The sequence below is a fragment of the Drosophila virilis genome, chromosome X (genome assembly GCF_030788295.1).
Source record: "Drosophila virilis strain 15010-1051.87 chromosome X, Dvir_AGI_RSII-ME, whole genome shotgun sequence".
NCBI classification, from domain to species: domain Eukaryota; kingdom Metazoa; phylum Arthropoda; class Insecta; order Diptera; family Drosophilidae; genus Drosophila; species Drosophila virilis.
Window position 1 is genome coordinate 7,921,849 of NC_091543.1, and position 23,971 is coordinate 7,945,819.

Sequence of the window (23,971 nt, forward strand, 5' to 3'; positions counted from 1 at the left end):
AAAAACCCCATTTTTGTTGGCTTAATTGGCTTGAACAAGTCATAAGCTCAGTATAAATTAAATGGAACTTCTGTATTTATTTTACACACGGAAATTGTGAATTTTTTTTGTATAGAACACACTCAAGGATATAAAAAGTCTTCAGGTCAGGACTAATATATATTCAAATTCATATCATTATAAATAAATCAAAGAGTATGCATGTGAGAGAGAGAGAGAGAGAGAGAGAGAGCCAGAGAGAGGCAGAGTGTTTGAGTGAGTGAGAGAGAGAGTAGATGTAAGAGAGGGAGTGCATGTGAATGAGAGAGGGAAAGAGAGAGAGAGAGAGAGAGAGAGAGAGAGAGAGGGAGAGAGAGAGAGAGAGAGAGAGAGAGAGAGAGAGAGAGAGAGAGGGAGAGAGAGCATGTAAGAAACGAAGTATGGGAAGAGATGTTATATATTAGATTAACAACACAATTTCTTCTTATGACAATAATGAGAATCGCATAGTGGGGCACTATTTTAAATTAGAAAAGCATAAAGGCAATACATTTATGTTTATGCATACATTCATATTTACATTTACATATTCATATGTATTGCATATAGATCTCTTTATAGAAAACTGATTCTATTGACTGACTAACTGATTTGTGATCAAAATTCCCCAGCCCCATAACTCGGTTAAATCTCAACCGATTTTCACGAGATTTGGCTCTTTGTTTATGGTTTGGCCTCTAGATCGATTCGGCATCTAAATCTGGCAACATTATTTTTGGTCAAAATTCTTGTAAAAATAGTATCCTCAAATGTCCCCTTAGATATAGCTCAAAATTTTCCAGCCGCATAACTCGGTCAAATCACAGCCAATTTTTATCAGGTTTGGCTCTTTGTTCATGGTTTGGCCTCTAGATAAATTTGGCATCCTAATCTAGAAATATTATTCATTCTACCCAAGGAGGTAAATTTTCCGAAAAGCGCGATGAAAAATTTGTTAATGCCTCATGAAAAAGCGATTCAATTTTACACGTTTGATAAATTGATTGCTTACCGGATTTTTATTTAATTTTTTTTTTTTAAATTCATGAACTGAATAGTACAATTTTAAATGGAACTCATTTCGATGTTCAATTTTGAGCGGATACTTTGAAATATTGGTGGTTGCCCAAAGCTTTCTGAAAGCTATTGTCAAGAGCTTTTAGTTTGCTTATGTGCATGGAATTTGGAATTTCGAAAATGCGCTGCAGTGCGTTGCGGCTGCTGCGTTGGCCCATTTACTTCCACGTCGCAGCAAAAGGATTTCGTGTCGCAAAGCTTTGCCGGCATTTTGGCACACACTTTTGCGCCACTTGCAACGGATTGTTGCGCCTACTGGCTCGAATAACTTATAAAAGCTTAAGCTCAAGCCGCCTGACCTTCAAATTCGGATGTTGCGGCGCATAAGCTTTCAATTTTCGATATCGAAAGCGAATGCCGACGCAGACGCTGCCGCAGCCGCAGCCGCAGCCGCTGGCGCTGCCGCTGCTGATAAAGATAAAAAATCGCATTAGGCATAGAGCACGGCAGTGGCAAAAGCTCAAGGTGAAAGCATCATCAGCTGCCGATGTTGGCTGTGACTGCGACTGCGACTGCGACTGCATTCGGACACCGATTCGGATGCCAATTTACGTTTCGGATTCGCTCAGCGGCCGCGTCGTGCGTTTGCCGAACCGTGCAGCGGCAACGCTCTGGCGGGTCTCCAGCACGGCCGCTGCGTCTGTGTCCAATAGTCGTTGGGTATACGCCGCGATGTACAGAGCCGCGAACGCGAACGCAACGTCTCGCAGCAGCAGCACGCAGCAGCAGCAGCACGCAGCAGCAGCAGCAGCAGCAGCAGCAGCACGCAAAACGCAGCACGCAGCAGTTGACCGTTGAGCCTGTCGAGCCGTGCGCTCGCCCTGTGTTAGTAGCCGTTGTTAGCGCCGCCGTCGTCGTCGCCGTCGCCGCTATCACAGCAGCCAACGCAAGCGCCGCCGCCACCGCCATCGCCATCGCCGTCGTCGTGCAATGCATGAGGAAGAGGAAGAACGCACATTTGCATAGCGCCTAACGGTTCAAAAACAACTAGCCCAAAAAGAAAGAAAACAAGAAAAGAACAAAGAAAAAAGAAGCAAGAAAACAGCAAAAAACAAAACGGTTTTTTTTTAAATTTTTTTTTTTGGTTTTTTTTTTTTTTAACTGGTGCTTCTTCTACACAGATTGCCTGGCTATGCCCGACACATCCTCTGCGCGTCGCGTCGCCGTCTTCAGCGAAACGTTTCCCAAATCTTTCGACTCTCGTTAGTTTCTGAAAGCTTAAAAGAAGTTTTTTTCAAAAAAAAATTTGCTATTTTTGGGCAAATACTCGTTATTTTTTTTGTTTTTTGTTTTGGTTTGTTTGTTTAACTGGTGACTGCTTGTTGATGCTGCGCTGCTGTGCCACGATTTGAGGTAGGTGCCGCACACGCCCCAACAAACCGCCCCGTCCCCCTCAAAAACTCTATTCAATATTTTTGGCGGCCAAATTGCATTACATATTTGAATTTGAATGAGAGAAAAAAAAAACAACACACACGCAAATATTTTGTTTGATATTTATTTATTGTTCTTATTTTTTTGTTTTATTTTTATTTTTTTTTGTGATTTGTCTTTAATTAGTATTTAAAGAGCCATAAAACGGTTGTGACGTAAATCCAAAAAGCCGTTTCGAGAGCGTCCAAAATTTTGCAGCTGTATCTTAGAGAAATTTTTACTTGTAGACAGATACAACGCAAGTTTCTCGACGTGTCGCCTCATTAAAAATCATTTTCATATTCATAACACTGCAGGAATCCAGACTCTATACACTAGCCATAGGCGTAATGCTCTAGTACGTGTCTGTGTCTGTGTGTCTGTGTGTTTGTGTGTGTTTTTACTTTTATGACTTTCATATGTGAATTTTTGTTGTTTTTGGCTTTTTGAAATGCTTCATCAAATGTTATTTTAATGTGTAATTTGGTTTTGGTTTTGGTTTTGGTTTCGGTTGCGCTTAGGGCAGACTCTATTTGGTTCTATCTAGTATTTTGCGCATTGACAAATGTCCTTGAATTCTGCGTGTGTGTGTGTGTGTGTGTGTGTGACGGGCATCCGTCAAGTTCGTCATTTTGTTGCAAAGAGACAACTTGAGACAAAAGCCCGGCGCAAGGCTTCTATTTCCTTCTTTCTTTTGCATACCCTGTACCCATTGACAATGCTGTAAATCATGGGTATTTGGGTGTTGTGCCTGTGTGTGTAACAGGCAGTACATTCGATCTGGCTCTGTCTGTCTGTCCGTTCGTCGTGCCTGCATTTCCGCTTATTTCAACCTCCATTTTTGCCAAAATTTAAGTTTTACTGTAGGGTAACTCTCAGTCGAACACGCCCGACTCTCAAACATTCTTGCCGCTCTTCCAATCAAAAGTTGTTAAACTTTCGGCTCATGCCACCAACATTGTGCAACTGGCAGCGTCCATTAGTGCAACCGAATGAAATGCTCAACCAGAAAGTAGAAGAACTATTTAAGTAGCTGGAACTGGATTCTTTCGACTGTGCCATACTTTACTCTTAACCCAATGCCAGCTAAAAGCTGGCGAGACGATGTGTCTTACACTAAAACTGTCATTGGAAGCATTCGAAATTGCGACTCTGATCGGTATTTTCTTTGGTACGCATTGTAAACTGTGCCTCTCAGATTTGCACTTTTAAACAAAGCATTACATGCTGCGACTCTTCAATGGTTACTTTAAAACTGTGACTCTGAAATACTGCAAGGCCTTGAATGGTTATTCCAAACCAGTGACTTAGAAACGGTTACTTTGGAACATTCATTAAAATGGTTAGTCCAAACCTGTGACTCTGAAATGGTTTGTCCAAAACTGTGACTCTGAAATTGTTACTTTAAAGCCGTTACTCTGAAATGGTTATATTTAAACTTAAACTCTAAAATGGTACCTTTAAGCTTGGGACTCTGGGTCTTAAGTTGTGACTCTGAAATGGTTACTCCAAAACTGTGATTTTATAAGTGTATCTTTTAAACTGTGACTCTGAAGTGGTTTGTCTAAAACGGTGATTCTGAAATGGTTATTGCAAAACTGTGATTCTGAAATGGTAACTCTAAGACTCTCACGCCAAAACTGTGACTCCGAGAAGGTCACTCTGAAGCTGTGCCTGCCAACCGGTCACTTTAAAACTGTTGCCCCAAAGCTCTAGCTAAAAACCTTGTAGCTTTTACAAACACATAATCATGACTCTCAAACAGTCATCTTATAACTTCATCTTTTAATAATATTTGTATTAAAATTATATTTTAAAGAAATTGGAATAATCTTTTATCAAGTATATATTATAATGCTCTCTTGGCCATTAAGCCAATCCCAGAGGGCTGGCTGGCAGAAAAAAGAATATATACAATATACAAGATATATTTTCGTATAGTTTTGCGATTATTCATGACACGTCTAACCTCAAACATATCCGACGCTTAAAGTTTCTAGCTTTTAGCATGCATCCACATAATCTTTCATTGTGTATTGGGAAACAGAGTATTTAAAATATAAGAAGCAGAACACTTCCGAATATAAAAGACAAAAGTCAATATGAAGTCAAAGCGCCGCCTGACGTCGTGCGGCTGCTGCTCAAATTCACTTAAATTACGATACGAATTCTCAACCGTAGCGAAATAAGAGAATTTCTCGTTGAGTGTGCAAATTCGGCACTGAGAATTGAATGGGCGTGGGTGGGCCTGGGTGTTCTTGGGTGGTAGTTGGCTTGAATATGCTGACAGCGTCAAGTCTGCAGGGCGAATTCTACTTACTTATATCAATATGCATGACAAGTTTAAAAGCCTTCTGAAAAACATTAAGTAAAAGGATGTAGGCGAAGGGGGGTTAGCGCGGCGAACGGAAGGGCTGCAATACACAAGATGAAAGGGAAAGGGGCAGCGACTAGAGGGGGACAGTTTGCCAACTAAATGCAAAGTACGAGTGCTAGTTGCGACTTAGAAAGAGGCAAGTAGAGTGAGAACGAAATGAGAATAGTCAAAGTAAACTAATAGCATGGAAATGCGAGAAAGGAAATTAAAGGATCTGTCGACAATTAAAAGCAAAGAGAAACAGAAAGGGACAGTCGGCGAGAAGAAAAGAAAATTAAAGAACTCAATATATAGCAGAGCAAACAAAGATTTAAGGTTATATATACGCTCGCTTATGAAACGTTTACGAATGCGGCGCAAAGCGAATCCAATAATTTAAAACAATGGGGAGAGTTAACGACAAGAAAAATGTCACATATGCAGAATAGATAAAATCAGAGAGTAATAAATGAGAAACCAGATAAAGACGGAGGGAGATAGAAATAGAGAGACAAGGGAGAGCGGTAAAAGGAAAACACAAATAAAAAAGCCACGGGAACAGAGTTAAGAGATAGAGGAAGAGAGAGAGAGAGCTAAGTGGGTGGAGAAGTGAGGCAGAGAAAACGATGGCATCTAAAAAAGTCAACGCATAGCAAAAAGCTAGAACAGTTAGAGCGGAAGAGAGAGAGAGAGGGAGTGAGGCAGGGAGTGAGAACAGTTGCCAGTTGAACGTTTAAAAAAGTGATGCAAAGAAGACTAAAAGAAGACATGTAAAAACGGATCTAAGCGACGGAGCAAAACTAGGTCCTTAGAGTTATTTCGGATTTAAAATATAAACAATGTACATGTCTTAACTTATAATTGCCAAGCTTCAAAAGCCAGCAAATAAATTATTTAAAGAATGTACATAAATAATATATTTATGCAGCCCTCCTTAAGCAAAGATATAAGTATATTAAAATCTGGAAGCAAACATTTATTACAATTGGCTATTGGGACAGTCGAGTGCAATGGAAAACAAATAAATAGTAAATAAGAAGAAGAGCTAAGCACTCAATTGAAAGAGAAAGAAATTGAAAATGCGAGCTTGGGAAAAAAATAAACAACTTAAAAGCAAAAACAAAATAAAGAGGAAACAAGAAAGAAGAAATGAAGGACCCTTATTGACGACGATTGTTTCTTTATAGAATAAAGTAGTCCAATTTAAATTGAAACAGGGGAGAGAGAAGAGAGGAGAGAAGGGAGGAGAGCAGAATAGCAAACGGAGAAAAGAATAGCGAATTTTTGGGTAATTTCAGGAGATTATAAAGGCCAAAAACCTATTTTTGGAACGATAGAGCTAGATGATATAAAACTCTGCCAATTTTTCATTTGCGAGACTAGCTTGCACAAAAAAAAAATAAAATAAAAAAAAAAAAACAAGCAGACGAACCGACGGAGAAGAATCAAGAATATATATAATATAATCTTAATGGGACCCACCTACAGGGATATAGATGAAACGCACGCTTATTATAATACAAAATAATAAAATTCGTTTAATTATGGCGAAGAGGGATAGGAAATATCTGCTTAAATAAACATATATAAATATAAATAATATATATACACATATATAACTAACACGCACACACACAGAGACGCAAGGAAATGCTGGCCGTGTGCACAATTTGCCTCATTTTGTTGCAAATTTATTGAAAAGCCGATAAAAAAAATTTCCGTTTCCTTTTTACTTTCCGTTGCCATTGCAGCATTACAAAGAGCCGTCGCAAACGAGGCATTGCCACTCTCAGAAACAAACACAATATATGTTATGTATATCAAATTCAAAAAGGTAAAAATTCAAAAGGGTCAACTCCACCTCCAGCTCCAGCTCCAGCTCCAGCTCCAGTTCCAGTTGAGCTAAACGCGTTCAATGAGCTGGAAATGTTCAAGCGGCCCGCAGCAGGAGTTGAAGTAGGAGAATCCAAGGGGAATTCGCGGCAGCAGTAGCAGCAGCAACAGCAACGAGTAATGCGCCAATAAATGATAATTGAATAATTTTGAATAAAACGTGAACTAAATGAACGCGTCGCGAATACAATGCGAATACACTCAAAACTCATTCAAATCGCTAAGAAAAAAAAAATTAAAACGAATCCCGCGAGCGCGAACGCGAACGGGCACGTGTCTATCTTATGTGTGCCCAGTGTGTGTGTGTGTGCGAGTGTGTGTGTGGGTGTGAGTGTGCAGGTGTGCCTGAGTGCGTGTATGTCCGCGCGTGTGCGTGTGTGTGTGTGTCTGGGCACTCTATATAGCGCGCGTATATTCAACATAAATATACATTTTTTTTCAAATTTTTTTTGTTTGTTCGCCTCAAAGTGACGTGCAGAATATATTTCTAATTATTATGATAATGATCTAATATGATGATAATGATAATGGAAATGATGATGATGATGAAGCTGGTGATGATGTTGATAATCATGTTGATAATGTTGCCAACAATGCAAGCCAAAGTCAAAGTGAAAACTAACTAAATTAAAGCAAACGCCCAAGAAATTCGAGAGCAATATCCAGCTATATGCGACATATATGTGTCATGTGTATCTAAGTATATATATTTATATGCATATATATATATATATATATATAAATACAAATATATATATATATATATATTTATTTATGTAAATATTTATATGTGTACATATGCATATATCAGCGCAAGCAAAACTATCTTTCGTTTTCGTAATGCTAATCAAAACTTGCTACAATTAATAATAATTATTATTATAATAATAATAACAACAATAATATTTATAATAGCTGGTAATACATACCTAACCAAATTGCAATCTGTACGTGGTATAAATCGTAATTAAGTACATGCGCACCAACTATACGAACTAAACTCAGGTAAGTAATTGATTACAACAAATTTATCTTATCTTAACTAAAGAAATGCATTTCACTTGATTGCATTTAATTAATGCTCCATTTAGACAGTTGTGTACCCATTGAAATTGAGTGTAAGAGGTATATTGATTTTGTATGTAACAGAAGTTAGCAGCTTTGACCCAAATTAAATACATGTATATATGTTCCTGATAAGGACGAAGCAGTGAGTCGATTTGTCCGTCTGTCCCAACGTCTGACCTAGTTCAGAACAAATTCTCTTCTACCTTATGCTGCAGAACACGTTTGCCAAATTCATATTCTTCCGCTATCTATGCCCATTTTTATAGTAACAAGCTATCTAAGCATAACTCGAAAATACAAAAAGCTTTTTACCTAATTTGCTGTATAGGCGCTCGAAGAGCATACAAAAATAATTCATTTTTTGGACATTCCCCAACTCATCCCGAAATTGGAAAAAAAAATTAATAAAGATCGGATCATGAACACCGCAGTGAATCAAGAATGCATTTTCCTAAACATAGTCTGGGCCAAAGGGAAGGGAAAAAGCACAGGCACTGCGCATTAGGCGTTTTTCCTTATAGAAGTATCGAGTGTAATTTTATTCTGGGGTATCTGTTAGTCGGGCACTTCCGACTAGATTACTGCCATTTCTCTTTCCTATTCCAGCATGTTTGATCTTTATTAAGAGCCTTACGCAAGTTTACAATTAAACTTCTTTAATTTTTTACTCCAAAGCAGCTCTGCTTTTAATTCGTTGTTCGCTGTTGATGTTTAAGTTTAATCTCTAATTAAAATTGGCTAAGAGTTTATTTTCTTTTCCATTTTACGGCTTTTAGTTCGAATTGCAGACGAGCTTAGAACTCAATTTGCTGTAATCCATGCTCTTAAGCAAGAAAGCATTTAGTTTACTTTGATTGAAACTTCAATCTCCGTCCAAGCTGGAGTTGGAGTGCACTCAGCACAGGCTGTAAATCTGCTTTGCCCTGGCTCGGACTTTGGACAAATGCATTCGTGTCCGATATTTATGAAATTGTTGGCCTAGTCTCTGCTTTTATTTATTAATTGATACCAGAATATATACCAGAATCTATATAGAACAGGAACTGTTCGTCACCTGTTGATGTAATTTATTCCATGCCCAACTTAACCGTCAATTAAAAGGTCAATAGGCCCGATCTTGACGCTGACGAAGCGGCCTGACTAATCAAATATAGTCGAAATTTATTGAGCCACACCTAAGCGTGTCGCTATTCTTTAAAGGGCTGCTTTGATCTCTGGTCGCGGCGTGCAACTAGGCGTATACGCGATGTGAATAACAAAATTACGTATACGTCACGTGTTCACGTGCTCGGGTGTCCCGACTAGGCGATGCACAGAAATTCTATTCTAGCATACAAAATACATAAGAGCACACATGTACACACACATACACGCACACACACTGTGCCCCAGACTATATATTGGAAAATGTATTCTTGATTAACTCTGGTGTTTATAGTTCGGGCTTTATCAAATTTTCGGGGCTTGAATTTGACATAGAAAAGTATGCATATATCAAAGTGCAATACTTTAGCTTGAAAAATTAGATTAGTTTTCTTCAATTTTTGGGTAAAATGGGACTACGTAAACGTAAAGTATTCTGATTAGCGAAAAAAAATGGGATATCGATAACCAAATAAGCCCTCTGTGTCCAAATATTCAGCCTCCTTTGTCTAGGAATATATATTTTAGATATATATATTTGAAGGGTTCGTAACACATAGTCAACACACCCCTTTTAGACCCATTAAGGGGTATTAAAAGCAACAAATATTAGAAGAAAAGGGGCAACAAAAGTACGAGCATGAGAAAATTCAATTTGCTTGCATTTTATGAGCCCAAAAGCAAATCATTGACAATAATAAAGAAGAAGCGAAAGCCCTAAGAGCAGCGCCGCCTGGACCGGGGCCAAAACAGGCGGTGGTTTTGGATATTCGACAGGAGCTAGGATAATGGATGCCAGTGCTTGGGCTGGATACGGTTGGGTTTGGCTCGGTTCGGCGGTTGGCAACATCAGCAACAGCCTGGTGAAAGCAACAGCCGCGGGGCGCATCGTAAACGTGAACGATGTTGATGATGGGCGGCCAGGGAGCGCACATAACAGCGGACAGTGGCCGGCTAAAGTGCTCATAAACATTTTCAGTGTTCCACGCATACACATTCACACACACACACACACACACACACGCACACACACGCACGCCCACACGCACTGGCTTCGCATAAAAAAGTCTCTTTGTGTGCAAATTTGTTGCGCCGCAAACGCCAAACACTGTAACAACATTTGCCAAATGTTGCCTTCTGTCTGAATCGTTTCCCTCCTCTTCGTCTTGTTGCGAATTCTCCAAACAGCTGCGAGCTGCGACCTCCTCTGCGCTTCTCATTTCTATTATTATGCTCTGTTGCCCTGTGCCATACATTTGCTTTTGCAAACTTCCTGTATTTAATTTGCCTCAACGCTCCGCGCAGCTGGAGCTGCACCAACGAATCCAAATATGCGAGTCAAGCTCCAACTAACCCCTCACCCCTCACCGCCCTCATTTAGCGACAAAGAGCAACAATAATAAGTAAGAACTTGGCCTTTAGGTGCGTCTGTTCAACTATTTTGCGATACCCTGGCAAAGACATACGTATAAAAATCAAAGCTAAATAATATATAATACAAGTTACAAAAATAATAATAAGTATAAAAGGAATAACATTTTTTTTTTAATAGGGGAAATCATCCCTGTATAGATAGATGTCATATATATTTTTAATTTTAAAAACAGAAAATTAGAAAGACGAAAGCTAACAATGTAACGTTAAGATAAATTAAGATGAATTAAATAATGTTGCTGGGCTTAACAAACTGTTGTCGATACATTCGTTTGGTATGCCCTCTGGCACGTTTTGCACATTTCTAGGGTATAACAAGCCCCGCTCGCACAATTTTTATGAGTCGCTAGAGTCTTTGCTTGTCTTTTCGTTCACATCTACGCTGCCAACTGCTTAGGGTGTGTATGTGCCTGGAATTTTAGAGTAGCATTCAATGGCAGCAAAAGCCTCGCACACACACACACACACACACACACACGCACACTTATAGACACCCGCACAAGCAGCTGCCAGAAGCTGCAGCAGCTGAGCCCCAACTCCCAATCTACTTATTTTGACCGTGGCGACAAGTGCCGACTTCTCTTCATTTTTTTTTTGCTAATAGCAGCCCCGTTGTTCGTTGTTGTTGTTGCTCTTCCTCTTGTTATGCCCACAACCCATTAAAAATGGTTGAAAAGGGTATCTTAGTTGTGTGTACGCGTCTGACCGCATGTGATTTTGTGAGTTCATCTATTTGTTTAAACGCATGTTGCGGGCCACATTCATGAAAAGAACTGCGGTTGTTTTCGAAGACAACTCGACACCGAATATAGGGTATTTGCTAGTCTCTCACACTTTTAGTTGTTGCTGTCGCTGTGTCAATGGCAAAGGCAACGACAAGTTGTTTGAGCATCTAACTGGGCCGAGTTGCTTATAGAATATATGCATGAAGGTAGGTATATAGATATATATATATATATATATATATATATATATATATATATATATATGTATATATGTATATAGATGTTCCTATATACATGCTTATGAACTGCGGCTGGAGTCCCAACTCCTGGGGCAGCCATTTAAGCTGTTTAAGCTGTTAAGCAGTTTAAGCCGTTAAGCTAAGCGCAGCCATTTCGTGCTTCTACTTTCAAATTCAAAGTCAATACGAAGCGAGTTGAAAGTGCAATTGTTGTTGTTGTTGTTGTTGCTGTTAGTGTTGCAGCTGTTGTTGTTGTTGTTGTTGCTGCTGCTGTTTATCCAAAAATAAAAAGCATTTTGGGAGCAGTGCGACAAACAACGCTGCGACGACGCCGACGTCGCTTCTAAATTTATGTAAGTTTTATTTTTAATTTTATGGCCGTGTTGTTGTTCTTGCTGTTTTAGTGTTTGTTGCTGTTGTTGTGGTTGCTGTTGTTGTGGTTGTTGTTGTTGTGGTTGCTGTTGCTGCTGTTGGAAGTCGAAGTCGCACCACCAGCTGCATTCATTGCAGTGCCTGCATTTTTACACTTTTCTATTTTTATTTGCCTTCGAGTTTTTTTTTTATATGTGCGAGCGTCTTTTTTTGCGCATACATTTTTATATATATTTTTTTAGCATGTTTTTTTTGGGGTTCCTTGTAAATTTTCTGCTTAAGCAAAAAATCTATTTAACATAAAAACGCAGCGAAATTGGGGGGAAAAAAGAGCAGCGACAGAGGGCAAAGAGTCAAAAAAGTTGAACATCAAAGGGTTAAGTTAAGATAAGTGAGGAAATGCATATTTAAAGGGCTCAAATGGTTTGCCCGGCACAGCAGCTATCCCGACTATGTCGCATGTATACATATACATATATTTTAGCTAGCTTTTATTTTGCTTACATAATTTATTAAGTGCTGCAGAGCAAAAATGCCTTTTGTTAATATCCTGAGGGCAATTCCCAGCACGCTTTAAAGTTAGGTACGTGAACCTCAAGCTCATTACAATTCTCTTACTTTTCTATAGAACTATTTTGTTAGTCATAATTTAATTTATCAATTAGAATAGATTAAGAATTTAATATTAAATAAATAAAATTTGGGTTTAAGGTTCAGTTCATGATCAATAAAGAATCGTTTTGATTGAGCTTTGATGAAAATTTACATCTTAGAAACATTTTCGTAGGATCGGAGGATGGGATCGAAAGGATAAATATATATATGTGTGATAGATATAATTAGTAAGAAATTAAGTTCTTATATGAACAAGTCTTCGGCTTGTAAAAATCAATTGACAATCCGTTTCACATATATCAATTTACGAACTTACAAAATATCCCGACCAAGCCAGGCCTTTACGAGTTTCAATGGAAAAACTTGACCTAACTTAGCAGTTCTAATATGCCTGCAATAACGTTTTAAGTCGCTGATCCCTATAGAAACAAAGGTTTAAAATGGAATCGATGCTTGAACTCAACATTCCATGCGGAAATTCCTCAAAATGTACACACTTTGGCTTTATTGTGCATTGAATACTTTGGTTTCTCTATGGCAAATAGATGAAATATTTGCAATTCACTTTATGGAAACCCTCGAAAACACATAAATCTATTTATGTATTGTTCTCTTTATGTGGAGCCCATGAGTGCACCCACTTGGTACATAGGTCGAGTCCATATTAAACTGCCAAGAGTTCGTGCACTTTGTATTGAATTGTTTAATTTGCATTGGGGTTTTTTAAACTGTGGCAACTCTGCATATTTAATGGCTCGATGCGGCTTTGCGGGGCTGCATAAAATACCAGATAAGGGGCGCTCAGCAGCCTGCCAAGGGGTGTAGGGGGGGGGGGGGTGGTGAAGTGGGTGACATGTCGCACATTTTAGTGTGGGGAAATCAAATTAACACACATACTCGTGTGTGTATATATATGTGTGTATGTGTGCGTGTTTTTTTTAAATGAAATGAAAATATTGCAACTTGCTGCAGCGAATTCACCAAGAGATTCAACTGCCCTGCCCAGCGATAAGGGGTGGGGGGGGGGGGGGGGGTGTGTGATGGCTAGGGCAAGGGAAAACAGCAAAAGGGGGACGAGAGAGTGGTTGGTGGCGAAGGGGCGGGGGTCGGCTAGGGGTAGGGGCTAGTGCAGGATAATCAAATAAGCTGCACTCCCAGGCGGTTGGGTCCAGCACACATATCCGAATCACGTGAGGTGATAAACCAATTAAGAAATTATATATATTTTCTTTTGCCACTCGCTTGGGTGAGGGCTGCTGAGGGGAGAGCGCAGAGGGTACAATAAAGTGTGGGAGTGGGAGGAGCGAAGAGAAAATAAAGATAGTAACAGGAACAGAATCTAGGAATAAGAGTTTTACAGATATTTCATGTGGGTTAATTTATTTTAGAAGGTAGGGGAGAAGGTGAGAAAAGGAACGTGAATAAAATAAGTGTGAGAGAGAAAGAGGGAGAAGTAGAAAGAAAAGGGTTTATAAAATGAAAAGCACTAAAGAGCAAAAGTACGAGTGTCTAAAAAAGAAATAGTAAAAGTAATGAAAATGAACGTCAGAAAAAAATTAGAGGGATGGGCAGACTGAGGCCGAAATATAGAAGGACGAGCCAGAGAGGAGAAAGATAAACAGAAAAAGAGACAAAAGAAACGAATAGCAGGCAGAGACATTGAACATAAAGATGTAAGAGTGATGAATAGAACAAGAGCAAAGAGGGCAAGAAAGCAAGAAGAAAGAAAGGCAGAGAATGAAAACCCCAATGAGAACAGGAAGAACAAAAGATATAAAGGGAGAAAGATGCAAATATAGAAATATAACCAGAGGGAGAGAGAGGACTAGAAATCAAAGAGAAAGAGGGAGAGATCGAGAAAGAAGGACACAGAGAAAGTGTCAGACAAAGAACAAGCGAGAGACCCAGGGGGAGAGAGAGAGAGAGAACAAGAGAGAGGAAAAGACGTACAGACAGAGAAAGACATAAAAGAAAGAGAGACAGATAGAAAGGAACAAACAGAGGAAGAACAAGAAACAAATTAGAGATGGAGAGAGAGAGAAGGAGGCGGAGAGTGAGAGAGAGAGGGAGAGATTGAAAGAGAAAGCAAGAGGCATAGAGAGAGGGAGAGTGAACGAAATAGTCGGAAGAAGAGTTAATTCTCTACTGGCAGCGTATCTTCCATCATTAATGGAATGTGGAATCATTGTATTACGATGAAGAGCCAGGTGTACTATTTCCTCCCCGAATGAGTATTAGTCGTAAAGGAAAAAACACAATCACACCCACACACAAACACACACACACACTGTGAACATCTAAGATCAATGTTAGCATCACCTTGACTGGAATGTTTTGGCTTAAGTTGAATTCACATCGACGGATATAGCACACACACACACAGACAGACATACTTATGGTAAATTAGAAATGCATCTGTTTAAATGCCGCTGACACAGTTGGCACTGGGTAATCGAACATATGTATGTGCTATATAGCAGCTGTACAGACATCTAAAGTTGGCCAGCGATCATTTGTCGCTGCTCGCTGCTGATTATGTTCGAGGGCCAATTTAGCAGACAAATCGGGCGGAGCATGCGGTGCGGTGTGATCTTCTATGGGTGACATGGCACTATAATGAAAAAAGTAGCCAATTGCGAGTGATAGACCCGCTGATACCCTGCACACAATCGCAGGGTCATTTCCGATCATTGAGGCTCACATATTTTATTTTTGCTATAAAGGAGGCGGCTCTTACAAGTTTTTAATAATATAAAGCTTTAAGTTTTCAAATAGAGCGCTTCTTGTTGCTGAATCACAATTTTGTTTAAGTATCAAGTCATGCCTACATGACATGCCCTTTGCCGACTATTTCATGGCTACAGGGTATTAACAAGAGCAAGTCAAGAATTGGCAAACGAAATCAAACAAATTGTAAATGGGCCGACAAACGATCAAGCGGCTAAAAAGCAAATGCTTGCTAGTTCTTTTTGTTGTTACCGTCGTTTTAGCCATTTTATAGGCCCACGCGCAATATATACGCACACGCGTATACACGCATGTATATATATATCTATATATACATATACCTATTGATGAATCGTCAACGATATATGTATATAGGAGTTTCGTTGTCGAAGGACACAGCCAAAGGGCCTCAGTGCCCAACTCGACAGCCGAGATACATTTTTATGTTAGGCGCGTGTCAATTGTTACAGAGCAGCGCAAACAGTGTATAACCCCACCTCCCCCTGAATTAGCCCTATCTTGTTGGCCTGCAGAGTGTGATAAAACTGTCGCAATAAATTGCCAACAAATCGAGAGCCAGCTAAAATAATTGCTCACAACTTGACGCGGATCTCTGGCCCTGCCTAACAAAATCCAAAAATCCAAAATCTGTGCGTTAAGAATTTGTATTTTATATCTATCCGTTGCCTATTGAAAGGAACTTAAATGAGGCTTAGCTGAGGCTTTCTATAAGGGTAACACGATTTTTAAAACAAGAAATCCTTAAAATCTGTAATAACATTTTGTGTTTTGAGCATTTCTTGGAACTTGTGGCTGTAGACTGTAGACTGTTGCATAGTAGATATACCTCCGGAAAATAGTTTTTTTCATTTTTTGGATAACTGCGCTCGTTCCTTCCCAAATTAAGAAAAAAGAATATGTATTCTTGCAGGTGTCTTTTATATTGTCCAGAAAAATCCATAAATTTCTATTTAAAAGTATAAAAATTTGTAAATCTGTGGGCTTAAGCAGAGAGATAGAGAGAGGTAGAGAAAGGGAAGACAGGTGGAAGATAGACGTCCTTCCTGCCTCTATATTCCACACTTCTTTACTTTCTGTCCCTGCCTCTCTTTTTCCCTCTCTCTTCTCTGTCTCTCTCCAAAGCGCACACAAATTAACTGAGTAATTTATATTTTGCAATCACAGAAAACCTGACATAGATATAATAAAGCATGAAACTAAGGACTTCTTTCGCACGCCGAAGATTCCATACCCTTGTAGGCATTTCCCATTTGTAGATATGTAAGAATAGCTCGTGAATGTTTGATGTAAATAGCTTGGAAAACAGAATAGTTTGCCATACAAAAAAGTCACTTGCCGACCGACTTCGCACACATATATAAGAAGCATGGAATAAATGATTTATGCCGGGCTTAGTCAAGATATTTTGATTATATATTTTCGACCGAATGTATCCCTACGGCTATATGATAAAGTAGTCCAATTCGACCAGCTCCGTTATATGTACTGCCTGGAACAGAAATATGAATCTAAACAAATTTTCAAGAATATAGTTTCGTTCCATTCGTTACACATATCATCACAAAATTATAATACCCTCCACAAGGGCATATAAATGCATTCCGTCAACAAATATATAATTGAACATATTTTCCCAGCCAGAGTGCGACATTTTGTGGCTTTTCCATTTGTTGATGCAACAAGTTGTTTATAATATTGCATTTTAGCTGCGCGGGGCAGCTGCAGCCATATCAATAAATCACAACAGAAGCCCATGGAATTTATTATAGCTCGAACATAATCAACAACAAGAAAAATTCGACTTGAATTTGTGTATTTCAATTTACTTAAATACGTGAGTTGCTGATAAAAAAATGTTTGATTTCAATTTGATTTTGAGCGCATTTATTTCGTATTATACAATTTATTTATAGACAGTGCCGCGTTGCGGTGGGCGGCGTCGACTGCGACGTCGGCGTCGTCTTCTGGCTAGAGCAAAATAAAAAAATAAAAAAAAAAAAATACAAAAATTCAAAAAAAAAAAAAATACGTGCGACACAAAAAATGCTGTGCAAAACGGAGGAAAATTTTGTTTTTTCTCTTTTTTCGCTGCTGCGCTAAAAAGCCTTTGGGCTTTTGTACAATGTTTGAATTTGGGGGAGTTTTAAGGTCAAACACACACACACACACAGACACACACGCACAATCAATAAATAAATTGAAATTGGCACAAAAAAAACCAATGAAGGCGAAAACGCTGCGGAAGCGTTTTGAAAGCGCGTCGATTATTCGAACCAAAGCAACAACAACAACAAAATTGCTGCTAATCAAAAACTGCACGAATGTTGTAAACAGTGTCAGCAACAACAACAACAACAACAACAACAACAACAATAACTAATCAAAACTGAGCGTTGTGTGTGGGCGGCTTGGGGCGCTGTTCAGTGGGTTGGCGAGTCAAGGGTGCAGCTATAGGTGAAAGGTACTTGCACACACACACACACACACACACACATACACACACACATACACACACAGTCGTGTACACATGCCTCAAAGCAATGCCAGCAACTGCATTTGTTGCTGTCATACCCTATACTTTCAATTTATGCAAACGCTTTATTTACGACCGATTCTACTTGTAGAATCCATAAGCCATTTAATGCAGCCCTGCAATTGAGCCAGGTGCTTAGCGAAAGCACAAAGGCTGCTCAAGCACAAGCGCATTCCAACATTCCGACCTTACAGGGTATCTGCGCGTTCATCACTTCAAGATTAGCTCTGAATTGTGCGCATTTGTTGTTGCTGTTGCCCGAAATTCATTTTAAATTGAGAAAAATCGCAGCTACTGGCACGAAATCACGAAAAGTTTTAATTATTTTCTAACAGGCAAACACACGCAAAACAGTGTGAGAGGGAGAGAGAGAGAATAGAGAGAGCATGTGTGTGTGTGATAGAGCGCAGCATATGCGATTGTTGTTGTTAGGGTTTGCTGAACTTTTCCAGGCACGCCATTTTATAGATTGTTAGGAAACGGGCCTCTCGTTAGAGTCCAAGCGGTTATGCCAGCTGTATCTATGTGTGAGTGTGTGTGTGTATGTGTGTGTCAGAAATTAAATACGTTAAATCGTTGGGTGTGTGTGTGTGTCTGTGTGTGTGTGCACATAGCGACGGCAATTTGTGGTCATTTCCTTTTCATCAGCTTTTGGAATTTTTCTATTTTATTGCTGGTTCCTGCAACTTGAGCTGCGTACGTGCAGATGCTCAACTTACGCACAGACGCACACGTACACACACGCACACATACATACACACGCACAAGCGCACGCACACACACACACACGAACACGCGCACGCACACGCACCTATGTCCATGCTGTCCCCTGGAATGTTAAGATTACAACAGCTCACACGCACACACACACACACACGCACATGCACACACACACATGCACACATACACGTACAGACATACGCACACAACCACACACACAGACATGTGATAAAAACTAGAAGACGGGGCGCATAAATATTTTTTGTAGCTCGGTTTCAAGCAGTTGCTTTTAGACCAAATATTTTTGGTGAGCAGAAGCAGCTGCTTCTCTGCGTCTCTACTTTGGCTCCGTTCGCCTGGGCACTGAGGTCAGGCCACGCCCCATTGCCCCACATTTGGCCCCTTATGTGGCAGGTGGGTGTCTTACTGTTTGCTGTGTGCGGCCACCTGAATGCCTAAGCCGTAACAGCTGAAATTAAGTATACGTCATGGCGACCACTTAAAGTGTGTGTTTCCCTCAGCGCAGCTATCCTACTTGAAAGCTTCTTCAATTTGGACTTTAAAGTGCATTTTAATTATCAAATATAAGCTGAGGAATGTTTAGAAACATTTCAAGTGCTGTTCACAGGTGTCGATGGAAAATATTTAGTTAATAAAATAACCAAATAGAAGGCAAGACGAAGCTTAAGCATCCCTCGAAGTGCTTTCGTACAAAAGCCTTATTTACGACCAATTGTTTCCATTGAATCCATATAATAAAGTAGAACGAGACTTTGTATTAAGCTGGCCGGCTCGAGGTCAATTTGGGCTTAGCTTATTTGCTTTTATATATTTATATAAAAACCAACAAGCAACAAGACATAAACAGCAAAAACAAAAAAGGTAAAAGGGGATACTTAATGAACTGGAATATTGAATGACAGAAGATAATTGTTTTCTAAATATTATTCTAGAAGCTACATTTCACATTTGGTGACTCTAGCTCTTAAAATCTTGAGCGAATCTCAAAAACAGGATTTCGATATCGTTTTTTATTGCTTATAAATACGTCGATATCGATTTTTATAGTTCATCAATGTATCGATATCCTAAAACCTGGGTTTGGTCTAGATTCGCTTTACAACAAAAAAGTTATCGTACAGTAGCTTAATGTTCTCATCCAGCTAATCGTTACACAGCCGTAATGTAACATAGTTATCCGATCTGCTTGATTCCTACGCGAACTGCTTGAAGACTTGTCTATACAAATCTTTTTAAAGATAGCTTTAAGACTGAGCGAGAAGTTTGCTTAGAAAGACACGGACGCACATGGGTCAGGAACATGTCTGTTAGAGAAACGTCTTCATAACCAATTTATAATACCCTGGAATATGTTATAGTACGCAACTTAGATATTTGATGACTTAAGGCTTATAAAATACGCTAAGTGATGTACTTGAACTTATCGTTTTTATTAGTTTTTCAAATGATTCGCTTTTAAAAGAAGTTGCATTTTTTGAAATAACAATTGAATGTGAAAATCTTATGAAAATAGCAAAAGTTTTCGCAGCAATCGCTTTTGAATAGCTATGTCATAGTTTAATGTTGAATGTGACACATTTAAAGCGCCCACAAATATGCAACATTTAATATTCTTATCAGTATCGTTGGTCTAATATAAATATGTGTGCTCGCATATATTAGGCGCAGCCTCTCGGGTCTCTTAAGTCCAGCTTTTGGTTTTTATAAAATTTACAATCGCAGAACAAATAATTTAAATGGAATGCATAAATTGTGGCATGCAATTAATAAGCGCACAAGTCTCGTGCTATGTTGAGTATGTGTGTGCTTGTGTGTGTGTGTGTGTGTGTGTGTGTGTGTCCGCATGTGCATCCCAAAATGAATGACAAACTTTGTGCAACCGCTTGAGCTGCGCGTCGCGCGTCCTCCGTGCCCCATTTGCATAAATATTGCCAAAAGCCCTGCCCTTTAAGTCCTTGCGCCCTCAACCTCACACACACACACACACACACACAGACAGACACACACAGAAGCATGCATAAAAGCCCCCGCTTTGTTGCGTGCGGTCGCTAGGTGGCGCTGTAATCAACTGTGTCAAAATGCCAACGCAGAAAGTCAAAAGTCGTCGTCGACGTCGTCGTCAAGAGGCGACTGCGACGTTGAAGGCAAGTCTAGTTTTAACACACACAAACACACACACACGCATACACACACACACACACACACACACACACACACATTGTCAGGGCGGGCAGCATCCTAGGCGCAAATATTTTTGTCTGAAACGAGGCAAGCGCCAAGGAAAAACTAAAGTAAAAGCCAAGCGAAATCAAAGCTAAAATAAAACAGACAAGTACTTTGAATGATGGACTGGCAGATACCCTGTTATAAGTAGTAGCAATATGTCCTGTTCACCCTTACAAATCGTTATCTTTTACCCAAGTCTTCTTTTGGGCTGAAACGACTTTCAAGTAAAGAAAATTTGTTTAGCATCGAGAAACAAGTAAAAAGTGTGCCTAGTTGGGCATGCCCTTCAATTGTCTTATGTTGTTTACAGGGTATCATAAAAACGGAATGAAAGAAAATGAAATGAAAAGCAAAAGCTGACAGCTTGACGAACGTTGACAGAGGACAATGTACATGCGGTATGTGCGGGTGTTTGTTATGTGCATTTCTTATGTGTGTGTGTGTGTGTGTTTGTGTGTGTTTGTGTGTGTTTGACAGGTGTAGAAGCACTGCAGCAGCAACCGTCGAAAGTGTTCACGTTGTTTTGCTTGTTGTAATTGACACTTAAACTCGAAATTTGACGCAAATTGCTGAAGCACAGCGCACGGCAGCAACAACAATGCAGCTTGCAGGCGGTTGGGCAGGTGTTAAGAACTGGCTGAGATCGGGCACAGGCACAGAAGATGCCGAAGACTGTGTGTGTGTGTGTATGTGTGTGCCCGGCGGCAACAGCAGCAGCAGCACCAGCAGCAAAAACAATGCAATTCAAGTGTCGCTTGCGAAGCGGAAGTTCTCCAGCTGCAGCCGACACACACACTCCCACACACTCACACACATCTTTACTTTTAGCGTTTACATAATGAATTGTAAGCTGAACAGAATGTGGCTTAGGGTGGTGCTGATGCCAGGTGCCTGGAAGAGGGGAAACTCAGCTCAGCTCGAAAGTCAGTTGCTATTAACTGAAATTACATATACGCTGCATACTTTTGTGCGCTGCATGCGAGCAAATTTAATGCCAGCAGCAAATGTTACAAAAGCCGCGCATTAAACTCACCTGCCGCAAACACACACACACACACACACACAAGCTCAAACGCACACATAGAGTAGCAGCAAAATTTATTGTTTGTGCCGGGCAACATTTTAGTGCGCCAGCTGCCTTTGCCTTGATTAAAGTAAAAATTCGCACACACTAGCAATACACACACATATACACACATACACTCGCACACAGTCACACACACACACACCTGGCTAGAGCATATGCATAGCTATGTTTGTCATTTAACACATGTAATGCCGCGGCAATGGCTTTTGTTGTTGGCCGCCTGCTGTGAAAACGCGCGAATGTTTAATGCCAAACAGACACAACAGCAACAACAACTGAAACAATAAGTAAAAGTGCTCGTGAGATACCCTGTAATCAGCACTGCCTAGGGCCATGCCTGAAAAATTAAATTCCAAAATTAAAAGCATTTTTAATCAGCGTAAATTTGGTGTAAATAGCTCTAACATGTACGCAAGCTACGTTAAAACAAACAAGTGCCAAAATCGATTGTTATCGATTTTTGGCAAATGGGTTAAGTTATCGCTCTTCAATTATCAAGTTCTCAACTCTTATAATTTCTCGGATCGACGTGCGGACATAGTTAGATCATTCTAATCAAGAATATATTTACTTGATAAATGCATTTTACAGAAGCCTTGTATACCCGGCCTACAATAAAAACAGGGTATAATAGCAGCAACAACAACTCTCAGCGTTATATGTGCAAAAAGTAGCGTTAAAATGGATGTACCGTTACATTTATGGCACTATGCTAATGCCCCAGAGTATGTTCCTTTTGGCATACACGCATATATGCATATGTAAATGTACGTGTGCATGTATGTGTGTGCGTATGTGCACGTACATAAGCACGCGCCTGCAAGTTTAGCAAAGCGACAGCTGACAAACGATCTGGCAACCCTGGCATCGCGAACTGTGCACGAAGAACTAGTACAGGCAATTTGCTAAGACGCTTAGCGATAAGCAGAAAAATTGCATAATAAAAGAAAAGAACAGCTGAATACCTAAAGCCCAGACATCAGATGTGCGACATATTTATAAGTATAAGGTTCTCCATTGTTTGCGTGCATGTATATATGAAAACGATCCGGATCATTTGTTAGGCTTAAATTGTAGCTCGCAACTGCTAAGCTTGGCGCTCAACTTTGAATGTTTGTTTGTATGAGAGTCAAATATGCATAAGTTCTTCAAATATTGTTCAAATATGCCTTTTTGAATATTTGGCCTAGTGAAAATAACAGAATTTACTACCAGATCATAGTATATACACTTTTAGAGACCCAGAAATATTGGATAATAATAACGTTATCTTCTTTTGGTCAATCATTCGACAAGTGAAAGTGCGTGAGATTACTGAGAGCGAAAGCATCTCACGCAAACGCGTGGAAAAACAAACAAATTCTGTTCTAAGCGTATATTATGTTGAAAAAATAGAGAGAGAGAAATACCCTGGAACCAGCGTCAAGTTTCTGTTACATAGATTCTCGCTTCCTTCTTTTATCCTGCCTTCCTGCCGTTTATCAATATTATTCACTATATTAGATTAAAAATTTTATTGAATCATATTATATAAACTATGTACAGTATGTACGCAGCATGTATAAGAGACTAGTTTTTGATAAGCTTCGGTGCTTAAAGTCCGATCTTTTTAAAATTTGAAATTCTTAAGCATGGTTCACAAAAGGCGCAAGGCTTTTGTTTCCTTTTTTTTCAATTTTGGGTTATATTCAAAAAGTGAAAATACTTCAACCTGAAAAAACAATATACATATATATATATATATCTTTTTCGTATTATGTAATCTTTGATCCTCTCAGAAATGTAACGTTAAAGGCGAATTACCTCATAATGAAGTTGCTTTGGTAGACTTCTTGGCCTGATTCCGCCTGGCATATTTATTTTCAGCCTGCCCTCGTTTTAACGAATGTGTGTTATATCGTTAAATATGTAGATGAGGCGCACTTCTGTGACTTATGTCAAACACAACAGGGACACAACTCTATTAACTGCTAACACACACACACACACACACACACACACGCACAGCGTGTTAACTGCTTTGACTGGCAAATTAACATATTCCGAGCGAGTTATCCCTTAATGCGTCTTCCCATCTTTCAATTTCTTTAGCTCGGTCTGCGCTCGTCATACTCGTCGTATACGCGACTTAATGCGTATTCTGTGTCTGTCTGTGCGTGTGTGTGTGTGTGTGTGTGTGGGAGTGTGTGAAGGTCACCAGCAACGTTAGCGCCACTGAGCGCCCCGCTGTCTGAGTGCCGGCAATCTGTGCTCGCAGCCCCAGCCCCCATTCGACCCAATCCC

General features: G+C 39.7%; 1 protein-coding gene across 1 annotated transcript in view; it reads left to right on the plus strand.

The window, feature by feature from the left end:
- The first annotated feature begins 7,588 nt into the window (after positions 1-7,588).
- Sh (Potassium voltage-gated channel protein Shaker) overlaps positions 7,589-23,971 on the plus strand; it is a 182,827-nt gene continuing 166,444 nt past the window's right edge. Inside the window, exon 1 of the mRNA XM_070209046.1 lies at positions 7,589-7,762. The gene's annotated coding sequence lies outside the window, so the exon portion shown is untranslated. The remainder of the gene's footprint in view (positions 7,763-23,971) is intronic.